Source organism: Phyllostomus hastatus, unplaced genomic scaffold (genome assembly GCF_019186645.2).
Source record: "Phyllostomus hastatus isolate PE091 unplaced genomic scaffold, TTU_PhHast_1.1 phas_contig_16, whole genome shotgun sequence".
Lineage (NCBI taxonomy): Eukaryota > Metazoa > Chordata > Mammalia > Chiroptera > Phyllostomidae > Phyllostomus > Phyllostomus hastatus.
In genome coordinates, this window is record NW_025333643.1 from 27,258,295 (window position 1) to 27,277,543 (window position 19,249).

A 19,249-nucleotide genomic window follows, 5' to 3' on the forward strand; every position below is an offset into this window, starting at 1 on the left:
ACTTGGACAACCCTTAGAGGCTCTTTTAGTTGGTCACTTAAAACCAACTAAAAGTCACTCCAAGTAAATATGTTTTTTTCCCCCCTGGAATGAACATTTCCATTGATCTCTGATTTAAATTGGACAAAATCAACAACAGAATGATTTCATGAGAAGCTTCTTGTGAAGCATCTGACTTTGAGTATTTGCTTAAATGACTTTGAAGGACAGCTTAACTCATTTCCTGTTGGGATGACACTTGTCATTAGACTTGGCCTAAGTCAGAGTTACTAGCCTTAATGGCTTTGAATGGTCCCAAATCAATCTTCAGCACTGTGCCATTGGCAAATGGGGAGGTTTCTACAGATGGTATAAAACACACACACCTGCTTTAGCTGGTGTTGATTTAAGAGAAGAGCAGTACCTATCTTAGCTATGGAAATTTGGAGTCTTGGAAAGGAAGAATTACCATTGCAGTAAATGCTAAAATATTTTTAAATAATTGTTTTCTAGTGCTTTTTAAAAAATTATTTCATGTGGAATTAATTACCATTTAAAAATGACCCTAAGATTTGAAACTTGCTGAGTTCACCCCAATTTTTCCAGCAAATAAATGGAAATGGGACAGGGGTTCATGTTGGTGAGGAGATAATAGGGCATGTCATGAAAGCATTGGTTAGGGTAGCATGCCCAGTGCCTTAAGAGGGGCTGCTAAGGCTGGGAGTGGAGGACTTCATTTTTCAATTCACGTGTTGCGTTATAAAGCTCTGAATTAGACTGGAAATTAGCAAGGCATTTAGTGATCCCTGGTATTTTATTTTTGTAAATTAGGATCAGCCCATGTCTTTCAAGTTAGGACAAATAGTTCTCTGTGAATATTTTTGCTATTTCAGGTACTGGTGGGATGAGATATACCAGACATGCAGACGTTTACTGAGTCTTTAAACATGAAAGAGCACAAACTGTTTATCTTGTTTGTGTCTCTCTGAATGTTATTTTTTTTCCTTGATGGCTGGGCCAAATATTATATCAACTTAATATCTACCCTTGGTTTCTACTGCCTTGTGTCTGAACACTCTTAATACCTTCCTTTATATAACTGTTATTGGTTATAATTGAAACCTGGTGCTTTTTTATTTAGAATGATGCCACCCATTTAGACTTAATAGCAAATATTGGTTCATGCCAGAAATTTTTTTGAAATCTGGACTCTTTTTGGGGGTTCCCAACCTAAGCAAACCATCCCTTCTACTCTACAGCTGAAGGGTACAGGGAAGCAATTCAGAAGTGAATTCTGCATCTGTACATGTAAGAGCATCTTGTTTCTGATAAATTTTTGGCTTGCTAGTTCACTCTTCAACCCAGAGTCATACTACTTCAAAGGGGGTTGCTTTGACAAGCTTTATGCCACTTCATTCCTTAGTTTATTGACTCTACACAGGGTATCAGTGAGTGCCAGTTCTAGAGTGGACACATAGATGACACTCAGGCCACACGTTACTTCCTAGGGACTGCCAGACACTATCAGGCTTTTCACAGCTTTTTCATTCTCTGGATTTGGGCTACTTTTAAACTCAATCCACCCACCCATCCATCCATCCATTCATCCAACCAACCAACCAGTTAATCAACTGATATTTACTAACATTTTACTAGGTGCTAGTCACTTATATAGGTACAAGGAATATAGCAGTGAGCCAAAATTGAAAATCTTTGTACTCATGGAATTTACATGTGGGGAAGTAGAGGGTTGCAGAAATAACATGCATAAATAGGTAAAATGTATAAACATTAAATGGTTATAAGTGCTAGAGAGAAGATAAAGCATGGATGAGTTTGAGATGATTTGTAATTTAAAGTTGGATAAGCAAAGAATGTCTCACTGAGAAAATGACATTTGAGGAAAGATCTGAAAGAGATGACAGAGAAGGTCGTGTTTGTATTTGGGGGAAAGGCTCAGTAGACAGAGGGAAGGATAAGTACACAGGTCCTGGACAGAAGTTTGACCCATTCAATGACAGCATGAAGGCCCCCTTGACTGGGACAGGCTGAGCAAAGGGAAAAGTAATGGAATGGCAGGAGAGGATGTCAGGGATGAAATGTAATAGGAATGAGGCATACCCTACAGGTGTCTGTGAAGATTTTGCCTTTTATTCACTAAAATTGGGGAGCCATTGCAGATTTCTAGCTGCAGGAGTAATATGACCTGATTAATTCAGGCAGTGGCCCAGTGTGGTGGGGAAAACAGTGGTCTTAGAACTTATAGATCATTGAAGTCATGATTTTGTCACTAGGTAGGGGCAAAGTAGTTCCATATTCTGAACTTTTTTTCCTCATGAAACAAAGCTGGTGGACTAGATAATTTTTATTGATCCTTGAGATTTTGATACTGCCTGTCTGTACTGTTTGATTTCTCCCTATCTCAACGTGTTTTGAGTATATCATATTTGTAGCTGATTACATTTCTTTTTTGAGCATGTAGAGCTGGACCTCAGATGTATGACTTATCTTACTACACTGTCTTTAACTTCTTGGTAATTTCAGTAAACATCTTACATTGAAAACCTTGCAAACTGTGGAGTAATTTTAATACATTGACATTAATTCTTACAATCCAAACTGTGTGGGTAAACACAGATTTTAAGCTCTGTGTGATACAATTTTTTTTTACAGACAATAGAGTGAGTTTGAGTTTTATAGTGAGCTATCAATTGGGATAGAGTGATAAATAAAACGCAGCTTCTGTCCTCAAGGAGTTGAGTAGGTGGAGACAGGTCTGGTTAAGAGGGTACTCCTCAAAACAGTCTTAATAGGGCTGGAAGCTGTGGCCAGCCTCAGGTCCGTGGGATTGCCAGTAGACTAACGTTTGGGTACATCTTCTCACCAGTTCTCTTTAAGTACCTTTCCACCATTTAAACAGTGCCACACAGGTGGGAGGTGCCAGAGCCTGCAGTCTCTCTTTTACAGCCTTGAGCAGTTTGGTTCTGACTGCATTTGTATCACACTGTTTAGCACATCAAGGTCCTGCAGTTAACCCTCTTCAAAAGTCAGTTTAGTGAACATCTTTCATTACTCAAGAATGTTTTTGGGCATCTCAACTCTTTCCCTGCCATCAGAATATTTCTTCCACGGCCTCTTTTAGTGGCACTCATTGGTGGGACCTTCAGGTAGACACATAGCTGCTCAGTTTGTTTATCTCCTCAGTGAAGAAGTACTACTCTCACCTCACCTTATTTTCAAGCTTCCAGTGTGAATTCTGTCAAGTGGAGCTCCAGTCATTTTATCCACTATCATCATCTGTTCTTCATGTTTTATTAACTGTCCTCGTCTTAGGAGGCCTAGGAAGTTATGTTTCCAAGTTGAAGATTCTAGAAATAACTTCCTAGGAGATAAGAGAGTACCACTAGCCCTGAGTGGCCTTCAGCTGAGTCTCCTGAAGTATGTTGGAGAGCTGGAAGCCTTGCTGCCAAGGAGAGTTACCATGGTTATGTTCACCAAGACTCTCAGAAGGATGAGACCAGCCCTTTTTCTTCTTCAGGTGTTTACATACATTCTTCCCACTGTCTTTAATGCTTTTCTGCCATTCTTTTGTCTACCTTTCTATTGATCTTTCAGTCTCAGTTTGAAGTTGCTTCCTGACCCACTTCCTTGCCCCACCATCTGAATTAGTTTGCTATGCTAGCTTTCTACAGTTTCCTGATCTTTTCCATTATATTTTTAAAAATTATCTTTTATTGATTATGCTATTATAAGTCATCCTGACTCTTCTCCCTTTGCTCCCCTACACCCAGCACCCCCCACTCCCTCAGGTAATTCCCTGACCATTGTTCATGGAAATGCATCATGTGAATACATACTTTGGCTACTCCATTTCCTATACTTCACTTTACATCCTCATGGCTATTTTTGAAACTACCTATTTGTATTTCTTAATCCCCTCACATCTTCATCCATTCTTCCACACCTCCCATCCCATCTGGCAACCATCAATACACTGTGCGTATACCTGATTCTGTCTCTGTTCTTCTTGTTTGCTTAGTTTATTTTTTGGATTCAATTGTTTGTAGATTTGTATTTATTGCCATTTATTGTTCATAGTTTTGATCTTTTTCTTAAATAAGTCCCTTTAACTTTTCATATAATAATGGTTTGGTGATGATGAACTTCTTTCATTTTTTCTTGTGTGGGAAGCTCTTTATCTACCCTTCGATTCTAAATTGTATCTTTCTTGGGTACAACAATCTTGGCAGTAGGTCCCTGCTTTTCATGACTTTGAATATTTCTTGCTAGTCCCTTCTAGCCTGCAGAATATATTTTGAGAAATCAGCTGACATTCTTATGGCAAGTCCCTGAGGGTAACTAACTTCTTTTGCTGCTTTTAAGATTCTCTCTGTATCTTTAACCTTTGACATTTTAATTATGATGTGTCTTGGGGTGGGCCTCTTTGCATCCATCTTGTTTGGGACTTTCTATGCTTCTTGGACTTGCATGTTTATTTCCTTCACCAAATAAGAAAGTTTTCTTTCATTATTTTTTCAAATAGATTTAAATTTCTTGCTTTTCCCCTCCTGATGCCCCTATGATACAAGTGTTGAAACACTTGACATTGTCCCATAGGTTGCTTATACTATCTTCATTTTTTTGGATTCTTTTTTCTTGTTCTCATTGGTTGTTTTTTGCTTCCTTATGTTCCATATCATTGATTTGATTCTCAGCTTCATTCTACTGTTATTTCCCTGTAAATTGTTCTTTGTTTCAATTAGTGTATCCTTCATTTCTGACTGGATCTTTTTTATGCTGTTGAGGTCCTTACTAAGTTCTTTGAGTATCCTTATAACTAGTATTTTGAACTCTGCATCTGATAGATTGCTTATCTCCATTGCATTTAGGTCTTTTTCTGGAGTTTTGATCTGTGCTTCATTAGGGCCATATGTTTTTGTCTCCTCGTTTTGGCACCCTCCTGTGTCTGGTTCTATATATTAGGTAGAGCTGCTACATCTCCTGGGCTTGGTAAAGTGGCCTAATGTAGTAGGTGTCTTATAGGGTCCAGTGGCACAGTCTCCCCTATCACCCAAGCTGGGTACCCGAAGTGCACCCTTCATGTGGCCTGAGTACATCTTCCTTTTGTAGCTGAGCCTTGGTTGCCGTTGGCAGATCAATAGGAGGGATTTATCCAGGCCAGTCAGCTGCAAGGACTGGCTGTGACCAGTGACCACCAACCTCCACCCTCCGTGGAGGATCAGCTATGCTGAGGCAGGGTGCTGGTCTGTAACTGTCCACTGGGTGTGCTAGCCCTGGGGTTTCCTGGGTGATTCAGCCCCCACCAGTGTTTTACCTGGGACCACCTTGCTTGAGCTATAAAGTAATCTGAGATGGCTGCTACTTGTGTTGGGCTTGGAGGTTCCCAGGCAAAGCCAAGTTGTGAATCTAGGCTGATTGCTGCTAGTGCTGGGCCTGGGGCTCAATGAGGTCAACTGTTGCTTGTTTGAAAGGATTTAGTAAGTTGTGGAGCCTGAGCTAAGACTGGCCATTCATATGGAAAAGCAGCTTTTGTAGGCTTGTAATTTTGGTGGGGCAGACAGCGTCTTTGGGGATCTCCAAGGTGAGTCAAACATTGTTAGCCAGGTTGATGTAGTCTCAGATATGGTACCAGCTTGCAGGCTCTGTTGGGGGGATGGTTTAGAAAAGGGGCAGTGACCTCTGCTCACCTTGATGTCAGCCACTTCAGTTCTTCCCAGTATGCCACTGATGCCTTTCAAGCTGCTACTCTGGTGATGGAGCTCATAGGGAGTGAGTTTGAGTAGGTGAGTCTGTGTGTAGGTTCTTTAAGAGGAAGTGCTTGGGGTTCCAGCAGTTTTTTCCACCAGCTCAATCCATACTGTTTTTTTTTTAATTTTTTTTTAAAATTTAATTTTATTTTAATTGTTGTTCAAGTATAGTTTTCTGCCTTTTACCCCCATCCCAGCCCACCACCCTCACCCCTCCCCACCTCCCTCCCATTTCCACCTCCCCCTTGTTTTTGTCCATGTGTCCTTTATACTTGTTCCTGCAAACCCTTCCCCTTTTCCCCTGAAATTCCCTCCCCTCTCCTTTCTGGTCAGTGTCAGCTTGTTCTCAATTTCAGTGTCTTTGGTTATATTTTGCTTGTTTGTTTTGTTGATTAGGTTTCTGTTAAAGGTGAGATCATATGGTATTTTGTTTTTCACTGCCTGGCTTATTTCACCTAGCATAATGCTTTCCAGTTCCATCCATGCTGTTGCAAAGGATAGGAGCTTCTTTCTTTCTGGTTTCTGCAACCAGAAGTTGTGAGGACTTACCTTCCTGACACTGGAACCCTGGGCCGGGGGGCCTGGTGTGGGGCTGGGACTCCTCGCTCCTGAGATATCCCTCTTGAATTTTTATCCACCACACGTGGATGTGGGATTCAGCTAGTTCTATATCCCTGCCCCTCCTACCAGTCTGGATGGATGTGGTTTCTTTAATTCTGTCCTTGTCAGACATCCATTCGACTTGATTTCTGATGGTTCTGAATAATGGCTGTTGTATATGTTAGCTGTAATTTTGATGTGGTTGTTCCTTCATATTTTTTAATTCTTTACAGAATTATCCTGTTTCCCAACTCCATGAAGCTATAGAGCACAGCTCTTTTATTCACCATTTATTCCCAGAGGTTAGTCCAGGATCTGACACAGAAAGGTACTATATAAATATTCGTTGATTACATTAGTCCATAAATGAAAGAATAAATGATTAAAAGGCAGATTGTGCCTTTTCTGTGGTCTATTCATATTAAATGTCTTTGCCTATCCTGGCTAAGGGTAAAAACTCTTATTGACTTTGTATATTATTGGAGATGCTGAAGATGTGATTTTTGTCTCTAGCATGATTCTGTGGCCTTGTGGCATTTTATTAAAGTTGACTCTGCAAAAACCAGAACTCAATGACACACACAAGTCAGCATTCTTTAATTGGTGTGGGCTTGACATGTTGGGCTTTATTTATCAATTTATTTTGCTATAATAGCATTTTTATTTTTTAATTCTGGTGCCAGAAATGAGCTTCAATTCTGTTTAGATCCATATCCATTCTATTCATTAAAAATGACTAGAGAAACTATTACTTTTGTTAATAGGGTTCATAATGCTTTTTGGGAGGGATTTGTTTTTGGCTTACCTAATGGAACTTTAAGTGGGTAGGAAGAGAAAAATGAGTGGTACTTGCTTTAGAAGAAAGAGCAAAGTTTCCTACTCTGTGAAAAAAGAAAAAAAAAACCCAAAACAAACGTGGACTCTATTTGTTTCTAAAATTAAACTAGTCTACACGTTCATATCACAAAGATAGGCTTTTCCTGAGCTGGAGTGGCATGTTTAATTTGTAGAGAAACCATGCCTTGTTTTGCAGGATGTGTTGTGGTTGCACTGGCTTCCAGAAGATTCGCTCAGAGGTGTCTATGAGTAGTCATGCCCTAAATTGTACAAACTGAGCAGTTAAAGAGTGGAAAATCTGATGCTTACTGTTTCCCAGGCACTCATTCCTCAGGACAGGAATTGAGAAGGGGAGAATGAAACCCCAGGTTGCCACTTTATGTTCCCCAGTGTGGCACTTGTTGACTGTGTGATTCTGGAAAACTGAATTAACTTCTTTGAGCCCAGAACCTTATCTGTAAAGTGGAGATAAAAATACTATTTACTAGAGTTATGTGAGGATTTCATGAGATAATATATTGAAAGTGTTACAATGCCCAGCACATTATAAATTCTGTAGAGATATTACCATTACTTAAGGGATGGTATAGTGGATGGGGTGGTAGTTAAGGGCAGAGACTCTGGAGGCCCTTGCCTGGGCTTGAATTTTGGGCCATCTTGACCTGACCTTTTCATGTTTGAATTTCCTTATATGTAAAGTAAGGATATAATAATACTTGCCACACAGGTTATTATGAAGACTGAGTATTTGTTAACTCCTGGTACATGACAAGGGCTGTGTAAATGTTTGCAGTTGTGACTGAGAACCCTGAGTCCTGCAGATAGACAGTCTGGGGTCATAAGTCAGGTTCCATCATATAACAGATGTACAGTTATGATAAGTTGCTAACTTCTTTGAGTCTCAGTGTCTTCTCTTTGTAATATGGGGACGATTCCAGTTGTAGTGCCAAATTTTATGAGAAATCAATGAGATAATGAATATGTAAAGTGCTTAGCATATGGCCTGGAACATGAAAATACTCAGTAAGTAATAGCTAGAGTGAATACTTTTCTGTTTTAGAATTTTTTTATTTATTGATTTTAGAGAGATGAAGGGGGGAGAGAGAGAGATGAATTTGTTGTTCCACTTATTTATGCATTCAATGGTTGATTCTAGAGTGAATACTTTTCTTATAATTATTACTACATCACTATTTTGTTTCCATTATTTTCAATTCTATTGCTAATTTCTCTGTAGGTTATGTATAAGTTATATTCTAAGATGGATTACACAAACCCTCCATGGAAATCAACATGATTAATGTGTGGCTGTTGTTACTTTGGTATTTTTGGATAGATGAAGTTATTTCAGAAAATTGAAAATATTCAGTAAGTCTTATATCAGGCATTTGTAATTTTATAGGTCCCAAAAGATAGAAGTTAGTCAGGGTCATTATTAGGTGGACAGTTTTATATTTGTGGAAAATGACTCATAGGAAACACCAGGAACTAAAATTTCCAAAAAGTAAAATAAAAAGCCATCACATAAACCATGCTGAAGTCAAGTCTGTATCTATTTCATGTCTTAATTGGGATTATGTTCATAAAGTAAAGTTTTGAAATTTCTTAACTTCTAATGTTAAATCGCACTTTATGACTGAGAACCATGCATCACAACCATGCATCACCGGAAATGAGTGGATAAGCACTGATTCTAGTGTTGGTAACATTTTCCATTTTAGTCATTTGGGTCACTGTGCCTACAATATCCACATTTAAACCTTTGTGTTGTTTTGCAATATATCCTTAAGTTCAACTTCCTTTTTTTAAAAAAAGAAGGTAGGGAATAAAAAAGCAGTGATTATTATACATAGCTGTAAATGGCATTTTAGAAAGGCAGGGCTTTGACCAGCACTTGACACAGTAATGCCCTGTGTTTTCAAGAAAGGTGGGAGCTTGCATTGAGTAGTCATATGTGCAGACTTGGTGTATATGGTTATCCTGGGCCTAGGTTGTCACATACTTTCAGGTCACAGTATGGAAGTGCTGAGGAAATTCCTAGGTTATGTGTTATGGAAAGACGAGTAAAATTATTTACTCACAAATATATGGGAGAACTTCCTCTGGACATGTGCAGATATCTGCTGAGAATATGTGATGCTTTACAGGCCTGAACCTAGGGATAGGATTAACTCAAGGTCAGTATCATTGGGGTCATAGAAGAGGGGACCTTTCAAGCCATGATTGGGAAGTTAGGGCTTATTCACAGGCCAAGAGTGAGGCAAGAAAGAGTTTTAGGTAGTAGCTATAAGATCCTATTTGTGTTTATGACCCAGACCAATGAAGAATGGCACAACAGGAGATGATGCCATCCTGGTCTTGCATGGTGGCTGCAGAGATGGAAAGAAGGGGGTGGAATGGAGAGATACTGGGGGATAAAGAAGCACAGGCCTGGATGATTGGTTGTACTTAAGTGATGACAGAGTGAGGAGGGAAGTATGGGTCAGTGGGTAGAACAATGATCTTATAGAGATGGAGCACTGGGGAGAGTGAGGCTGGTCGGGTGGATATTATCTCCTCTTGTGTGGGGTATGAGATGAAACAATTGACATATGAAAGAGCTTTAGGGTTGGCACTATTCTGGGGGCAAAGTTTGTGTTTTGGTCAGATTTTCATGCATGAAAGTCAATAGTCAAATAACAATCGCCTGAACAAATAGGAATTCATTTACAGGAAGTTCAGAGGTCCATGACCATGACCATTCTTTTGGTGGTTCCTTCGTGTAAGAATGATCCTGGCAGTGACTTGGCTTTTTCCTAATGTTTTTTTATCTTGTGGTTGAAGGATGGCTGCGGTTTCTCCTGTAAAGCAGGTATCACATCTGCTTTACAAAGAGGGTAAGGAAAAAAAGGGGTAACACCTGTAGTGGGAAAATACAGGCTTTCCCAGAAACCCTCTGCAGATATCTCCTTGGTCAGAATTGGATCAAGTAGCAACTTGTCACTAGACATGTTGCTGCCCTGAACAAATTATGGTTCTGCTAGTAGGAAACAAAAGAAGTGGAACTTATGTATGCAAAAAGTTGCCTAGTTTGCCTCACCAGATTTCTGGTAAGAGTTGGAGGGGTATGAAGTTTTGGAGGACATAGAGGAGTTTAATCACATGGGTGGGAAATCTCAGTGGACACATTTTCTCTCAACTGTAGTCAGCCCTAGCTATAATTTGACATTAACATATCAATTATGAAATGTGTTTGAAGTTCACTTATATTTTTGTTAGTTATCTTCAGACACATATAACTTTGAGTTGTCTTCAAACTACAAAAGATATTTTTCTCAAATTTATTCCAAATCTTCCTTATTCCAAACTCTCAGTGGATCTCTTTGGGTTTAGAGCAAACATGGAAAATTCCATTTGGTGTTCACTTATTGATGTGCAAGTGAAAGCAGGGAATGAATGATGGAAAATGTCACACCCTTTGCTGTGACTTTTGTATCTGTGAAGGATATAATTATTTTGTGTTTAAAACTGGAGGAAAAATGGTTGTTCACTCTTTTTGAAGATAACGTTATTCAGGGTATCAGAAGGTGTTGATATTTGTCCTTTCCTTCAGTTTAATTCACAATAGTCTCACCACCTAATGTATGTAGAATTCTGTTAGTGACTGTGTTAGTTAACAGTGGTTCTGAAAGATAAATAATGTCCAGTCCCTGAGGAGTAGCACAAGGAGCAGAGATTTTGTAAGAGGCATCTGAAGCTTAGTACTATGCCACATGATCTTGGGACTACTCTTTTGAACTGGCTTATTCTGTCAAATTGGGAGGAGGGCAGGAGATAGATTTATAGTCCTTGACACATACATATATAAAATACCTCTGAAACAAGCGTGGCTGGGCACACTGAGATACAAGTAAAATATGGTGGGGTATAGCATAAGGAGAGATTAATTTCTGCTGGGAGACTTTAAGAAGGTTTTGTGGAAGATGGGGTTTGAACTCTGTTGGAGAATGAAGAGGGTTTATGGGATGATGGGTGACAGCCCCAGGCTTATTAGCAAATGCACACAGTGTGTGTTTGAGGATTTCAGGGTTTAGTGATTATTTTCAATAAAGAACAAAATGAGAAGATCCTTGAAAGACTGGGTGAGCGGGTTTGGACTTTGTTCTCTAGGTGATGGGGAGCAACCAAAGACACTTAAAAAATTCATTGACATTTAATTTTGATAGAAGTGGAATTTTTGGGCCAAAGAATATGAATATTTAAAATTTCCATAGGTTTTAAAAGTTAAGCTTTTTATTTGAGATAATTGTAGATTCACACATGGTTATAAGAAATAGTACTGAGAGCTCCTATGCACTTGCCCAGTTTCCCCCATAGTATCATCTAGTACAATATGACAGCCAGGAAATCAACTGGAGACTTTTGAGGGTCATCTATGATATCCTAAATCTGTGTTTTAAGTGGTAGGGGTGGAATGGAATGTATTGTAGGTACAACATGGAGGCCAGGAGACCCTTGGGAGTCTCTTGGAATTATTAAAGAGCATATATATAGAGTGATGACAGGATTGGAAAGAGGGGATATTCAAGGTAGAAACAATAGGACTTGGAAATAATGCGGGTATAAGAAGAGCAGTTGATGCTTTGTGCAGTTGCTCAACAAATAGTTATCGAGGACCATTTGTGTGCCATGCACTCTGCTAAGCACTATGGGGTTAAAGGTGATCCAACAAGAGACTAGGCAATGTGATGGAGGAGAAGGGGCCTGGATAGAAAGTATGTGTATCTTTACTTGATGAGACAGGACAAGACTATACCCTATGGAGGAGGTAAGTACTTTGCTGCTGCTGGTGGTTTTTATCATGTGGGAATGTAGGTCCAATATGGCTGATATTCTTATTTTTCAGAAGCCAGAAATCTAGATTTTTATGGGAGATCCCCCAATTTTTAAATGTTACCTAATACATGTTTAAAAACAAAAAAGATGCATACCAATTAACATGCATCTAGGGGGTAGATTTCACCTCATAGATGATCCAACTCCTGTTTTCTTTATAAAATGTTTAGAGCTTAAGTTACTCACTATTGTATAACAAATCACCCAGGACTCAGTGGCTTAAAATGATAACCTTTATTATTTCTCATGATTCTGAGGGTTGACTAGGCTCACGTGGGTAGTTCTGCTGCTGGTCTTGGCTTGAGGTCCCTCATTTAATTATAGGTAGATGACAGTCTGGGCTAGAGAAATCTGAAAGTCTGTTTCGGGCCCTGAGGCAATTGGGAGTTTCTCTTCCTCCATATATATGGTTTGAAGGCTTTTCATGGCCTCTCCATTTGGTCTGTCTAACAGAGTAACTGAATTTCCTACATGGTGGCTCAGAACTTCCCAAAGTGAATGTTCCAAGAGTGGATAAGTGAAAACAACTAGTCTCTTTATGGCTAGGTCCAGAATTGCTGAAGCATCACTCTCACCACCTTCTGTTGGTTGGAGGCCAACCGTCTTCATTGTGGGAGGGACACAGGGATATGAATGCTAGAGCAGCCATCTTCAGAGACTACTTACTACTGAACTCAAGATCTCCGGATATTGGTGATAACTTTATCAAGATAAGTCAGGTAGACAGGGTGAATTTTCCTGCTTATCAGCCCACGTTACTCCGAAGTTTTTGGAGAAGTGCATAATACTAAGTTTTTTTATGGTAAGTATAATTCTGGAGAAAATTTGTGTTTTAATACAGTGGCTTCCTTTGGAAACATAACTCATTTGATTTTTAGTCATTTAAAAATAATACTATATAAGATCTATTCTAGTTTGATGAATGTATGTTTTTTCAAATATATGACTAGATTGTTAATTAATATTGGCTCCTTAATCTGTATTCCTTCAGAAAAGGGCCCTCAAATAAAATGTTACCCAAGAATCCCAAATCTCTACTGGCCCAGAATAGGTGTAGCTAAAATGTCCATTAGCGTGATATTTTTGTAGCGTGTATTCTAAGGCCTAGAACCAGCTACATAATTTGCAGGACCCTGTATGAAATGAAAATGTTTAAAAATTAAGAATTTTAAGACATTGACAGGGGAGTATTAAACCAAAGCCAGGCCTTATGCAACTGTACGAATCATTCACCTTTCAAGCCCACCCTGCTTAGACCCTTGAAAATGTGCCTTGCAAATATTGGTGTAAAGTATATTTTTTCAGCAGAGAGCCAATGGCTCTAATAAAATTCTCATTTGATTTTGACACCCCTGAAACTTTTAGAAGCACTGCTTAGACAAATCAGGAAAGACAGAAGCTTTGTGCTTGAAAAGGTCTCTGCTCCTAGGCAGGCAGTATACCTTTTGGCTGCTGTGGTTGGTCTTGTCAGGCCTTAGGCCAAGCTTCCTGCCAGTTAGCTTTCCTTTGTTTGTGTGACACCATCACTGTAGGAACAGTGAATGCTGTTGAATATTTGATAGGTCATCTACTGAATGTACTTTTCTCCTTTCCCCCAAGCTCTGTTTCTGAAACATACAGAACAGATTCTTGTCTAATTAATGGACACCTAACATTCATTTGGAGTAGACACTAGCATAGTTCATTTTGCTAGAAATTTGGGCCCCGCATTTCCGGAAGGTGCTCGGTAGACTCCAGACAGAGTTGCAACATTGCACAATTTCTGGGTGTGTATTAATCAAGTCACGTTGCTGTAACAAAGCATCACAAACAGCTGCTTAAACGACAGAAATTTATTGTCTCACAGTTCTGGAGGCTAGAAGTCCAGGAACAAGATGTCAGCGGGGCCATGATGCCTCTGAAAGAGGGATGGATCAGTTCTATGCCTCTCTCCTAACTTGTGGTAGTTCCTTAGCTTGTGGAACCATAACTCCATGTCTTTACTTGGCTTCTCCTTATGTGTGTGTGTGTCTGTGTCCATATTTTCCCATTTCAGAAAGACACCAGTCATATTTGGTGAGGGGTTCACTCTATTCCAAAATGACTTCATCTTAACAATTATATTGGCAACAACTCTATTTCCAAATAAAGTCACGTTTGGATATATTGGGCAGTGGGGCTTCAACATATGAATTTTGGGGCACACAATTCAACACATAATGGAACCATGCTCAGATCACTATCTAGGGATGGCAGCCCCAAGCATTGTATAGTTAGTTCACAGCCTAAGTGGTTGTACACAGAAGCTTTGTCTGCTTTAGTAATTTAGAGATGTGTTTGTGGAGGTGATTTTTTAAATACATGAGCCATGCTGAATTACTTGTTTGGGCTCCTCATTGTAGCATCATGGCTCTTAAATTTTTTATTATGCTTATCAATCAGTGGATTCCAAGGTCAAATTATCCTCACTCCCACATGCCTGATCCTTATAATGGGATAATAACATTTACTGAATGTGTATTATGCACTAAGAACTCCGTATGCATTATCTAATTTTATCTTCACAACAACTCTATTAGATAGTTACTGTTGTTCTTTCATATAACAGATGAGGACACTGAGATTAACTGTGGTTATGTGACTTGCCTATAGTCAAATAGGTAATTAAGTGACAGGCTATGATTTGAACCTAGTTCTGTCTGATTTCCAAACCCAAGCAACATTACATAAAGTGTGCACCATATTTTTAAAGGGATACTTGTATATGACAATTTACTCTTCAAAACCTGTTTTTTCAAAGATCGTTTCTTTTTTCTAGGTCATTCCCTGATTTTCCACCTATATTTATTGCAGGATTCTTAACCCTCTTCAGAGTGACCACCAATCCTTCCATCAGTTTTATTGGTATCTATTTCAGTAAATGTAAGAATATTAAACCTGAAGTAGTTGAAATTACAATTGGTAAATGGTGAGTGGGTTTATATATTTGAGTTTTGTATTTTATAGATCCTTAGGAGAGCATGGAAATTAGCTCATGACTTTGATACAGATGAGAATAGAGCCCCAACACCACCAGAGAATTACCTATTAGTGACAAGGAAAATTACTTTCAAATAATTTATTCTGTGTTCAGTATAATGTACTCTATGGTGAGATGGGGGACTGATTCCTTCAATAAACACTTTTTTACTTTGTTCTTTCCCAGGTAGCAACTATAATTCTCTTTCTCTATCAGAGTGATAGCTCAATTAAATTAATGCATGTGAGTAAATAGGTTCTTTTCCAGCTGTGAGAACAGTTTTTGCTTGAAAGCAGAGACCTGGTATCCTCTGCTTTATGGGGGAGTTCTGATATCAGAAATTACATTTTGCCTGGATACTTTTTGTCTCACTTGTCCATCTGTACAGCAAATAATATGATAGATTCATCTTTCTAAAAATCCTGATTAGTCTTGACTAATAGTTCATGTTGAGTAAGTAGAAAAGAAAGATAAGTGTTTTATTTCACTACAGTATATTTAGTTGAATATATATGTCCAGAAAAAGTCCAGCCATTGTTAATATAATGAGAATGGTTTGCATGATATCCATGTAATCTGGTAGCCAAGGAGAGTGGACTGGAATGTGCATGTGTGAACAATGACGACTTCACTGTACTAGTCAGTGGGGGTGGTACATGCCATTGAGTTAGCACGTGTACTGTATGGTTGTTACATTCCAAATGACTGAGAAAGTAGAGCAACAAATCTGTATCAGATTTTGTGTTAAGCTTAAACGTTCTTTTGCGGAAACTATTCAGATAATTGAGGAGGCTGCAGCTATGGGCAGCTGGTGGTTGGCAGGTTCATTATGATAATGCACCTGCTCATGCATCATGTCTTGTGCAGAATTTTTTGGTGATATTTCTCCAGGTTACTCAGTTCCCCTATAGCCCATATTTGGTTCCCTGAGTCTTCTAGCTTTTCCCAAAAGTAAAGTCACCTTTGAAAGGGAAGAGATTCCAGACCATTGATGAGATTCAGGAGGTCCCAACATACCTACTTTGAATGGGACTGAGGTGTCATTGTCCTATGTACAGTGTTTCTTGTATCTTTTTCAATAAATTTCTCTGTTTTTCATATTACATGGCTGGATGCCTTCTGGATAGACCACATATATCCTGATAATAGATTTGGCTTATTCAAAGGAGGAAAATATATCTGGAAAATGCTTACCGCTCCCAAGAGTCAAATCTTCAAGCTTATAGGTGGCATTGAGATACCATGATTGGTGGCAATCACTTGAGTAACATTAATATTGAGTCTTTTTAAAAATATATATTTTATTGATTATGCTATTACAGTTGTCCCAATTTTTCCCCTTTTGCCCCCTCCACCTGGTACCCCCCATTCCCTCCAGTAATCCCTATCTTAGTTCATATCCATGGTTCATACATATAAGTTCTTTGGCTACTCCACTTCCTATACTGTTCTTAACATCCTGTCTATTTTGTACCTATAATTTGTACTTCTTAATCCTTGCACCTTTCTCCCCATTCTCCTTTCTCCTTCCTAACTGATAATCCTCCAAATGATCTCCATATCTATGATTCTATTTCTGTTCTGCTTGTTTGTTCTGCTTAGTTTGTTTTTTAGATTCAGTTGTTGATAGTTGTGAATTTATTGCCATTTTAATGTTCATAGTTTGATCATCTTTTTCTTAAATAAATCCCTTTAACATTGCACCAAATCATTATTATATGAAATGTTAAAGGGACTTATTTAATATTGAGTCTTTTAAAAGACTGCGGAAGCCATGTTTGTTTCTATGGTCTTATTCTTTTGAAGTCCAAGTATTTGAAGTCAGAGACCCAAATACATATATTTGGGGCCTATATCCTTGGAAGTATGTGTTATTTTTAAAATTTTTTAGCATTACAAACAGTGTAACATGTAAAAATTTCATTCAGTTATAAATGATATAAAATCCAAGTCAAGCAAAAAACATTTATTGGTTCATTTAGGAGAAGACTGTAAGAACTTTCAGAGTTGGTTTGAATTTTAGGGTTGGTTTGACTCAGGCCTAGAGGTAGTATAATGAGTCTGGTTTATGATCCAATCCACTCTGCCTTCATGGTGTCAGGTCACCTTGAATTTATTGTTGATTCTACTTTATGTCAAGATGTCTACCAAGTACCACTGGGGCTTACTTAGTCCTTCTTCCATATCAAGAAACAAAGGGAGAGAGGGATGACAATTGAGGGAGAGAGAGAGACATACTATTTCTGGAAGTTCTTTCAGAATTGCAAGGAAGAATATCAAACCATTTTTTTTTTTGCCAGACTTGTCATGTTCTCATTTGTGAGCCAGTGTCCCTGAGGGAATGAGTTGAGGCTGATTAGAATAAACAGTGTTTCCATGTTCCACTCCTCAGTTATAAGGTGGGGTGAGCTTCCTAAAGCAGATGTGGGTTCTGGAGGAAAATCAGGAGAGTTTGCAAAGTAAATGACGATAGGTGCAGATTTAGAGTTGAGACTCATGACACAATTTACCTGATAGTTTTCTCTTATGCACTCATGTTAGCAAGTTACGTGCACACGTGAAACTGTCTTGTTAATGAATAAAAGACCTAGATCAGGGTTTGGCTTCTAAAGAATTCAGTTTCTAACTGTAATCATTCCTAGGAGTAAAGGCTATACCAGACCAAACTGAAGGATTATCTTCCTTTTAGCTTGTTAAAAAGCCTTGGTGTCTTGGTTTTGAATTTGTAAAGCATTAAGTTGAGTATCTGGCCATTGTTTTTCTCTACCAAATACTATTTGGATGAGTGAATCTGAGGTTGCATCAAGACAGTATAAATTATCCAAACTTTATTTCTTTTTCCTTCATATTGCTTTCAGTGTGGCTGTTCTTTCTGACACTGAATTTTATACTTTAATAATTAAAAGATATGTTTCCACATGGGTCTACTAGGTGCCTGACATTACATAATATTGTACAAAAATTAAAAATTACATCACTGATAAAAGTAAAATAGTTAATATTGAGAGGCATAAATGGCAAGACTATAGGTGGTAGCAAGAGCTGAATTGAGTGCTTTGTGCCAGGAAAGCACTATACTAAGTGCTTTATCCACATTGTTCTATTTGTTTATCAGAAGGGCCCTGGGATGGAGGTACTATCATACCTCCATTAAACAATGGAGAAGCTTAGCGAAACAATATTCATAAGGTTGTATAGATAGGGAATGGTTGAGCCAAAACACAGAACTCTTAACTCTGGGCCTTGTGCTTTTAGACAATATTGGCTGCACCAGCAGCCAGGATACTTGAGTCTGCTTCATCTGGTGTTCAGTTTGGAATTCCTGGGAAGTTACATTGTCCTTAGGTCCTTCTGAAATTAGTGGTAGAGGATTGAAATAGAGCTTTACCATTTTGTGCCTTGGAAAAACATAACCCAAGAGTCCTTGACAAAAAAATTTTTATTTGCTCCAATAGCCAAAATAATTTTCAAAAAGGACAGAGTTGGACAACTCACACTTCCTGATTTCAAAACATATTACAAAGCCATGGTAATCAAAACAGTGTGGGACTGACATGAAGCCACACAAATAGACCAGTGGACTACAGTAGAGTGCTCAGAAATAACTCCTTACGTATAGGGTCAAATGATCTTTGACGGTGCTGAGACCAAAGAATGGGTAAAGGACAGGTTTTTCAACTAAGGGGGTTGGGTAAACTGGATACTCACATAAAAAAGAATGGATTTTGACCCCCCTTTTTTACAACATATACAAAAATTAACTCAAAATGGATTAAAGATCTAAATACAAGATTCCAAATGAAATTCCTAAAGGGAAACATAGAAGAAAAGTTTTATGATATTGGACTTGGCAATAATTTTTGAATATGACAACAAAAGCCTAGGAAACAAAAGTAAAAATAAATGAGTGGAACTACATCAAATTAAAATCTCTGTGCATCAAAGGATGTCGTCAACAGAGTGAAAGGCAACCTATAGGACCATAGGAAATATTTGTAAATCATGTATCTGATAAGGGGTTAATATCCAGAATATGTAAAGAACTCCTATAGTTCAACAACAAACCTAACCCTAACCTGATTAAAAAAATAGGCGACAGATTTGAAAGGACATTTCTGCTAAGATGCATACAAATGGACAGCCAGGATATGAATACACAGTAAACCTCAATAATCATAAGAGAGATTCAATG

The 19,249-nt window shown here is 38.5% G+C and overlaps 1 protein-coding gene across 10 annotated transcripts in view; it reads left to right on the forward strand.

Moving 5' to 3' along the window:
• The window catches only part of MITF (melanocyte inducing transcription factor), a 245,906-nt gene that overhangs the window by 30,253 nt on the left and 196,404 nt on the right, over nucleotides 1–19,249 (forward strand). Inside the window, exon 2 of one of the 10 annotated variants that reach the window (XM_045832173.1) lies at nucleotides 6,581–6,675. The exons of the other annotated variants lie outside the window; for them this stretch is intronic. The gene's annotated coding sequence lies outside the window, so the exon portion shown is untranslated. The remainder of the gene's footprint in view (nucleotides 1–6,580; nucleotides 6,676–19,249) is intronic. 10 annotated transcript variants of the gene reach the window in all.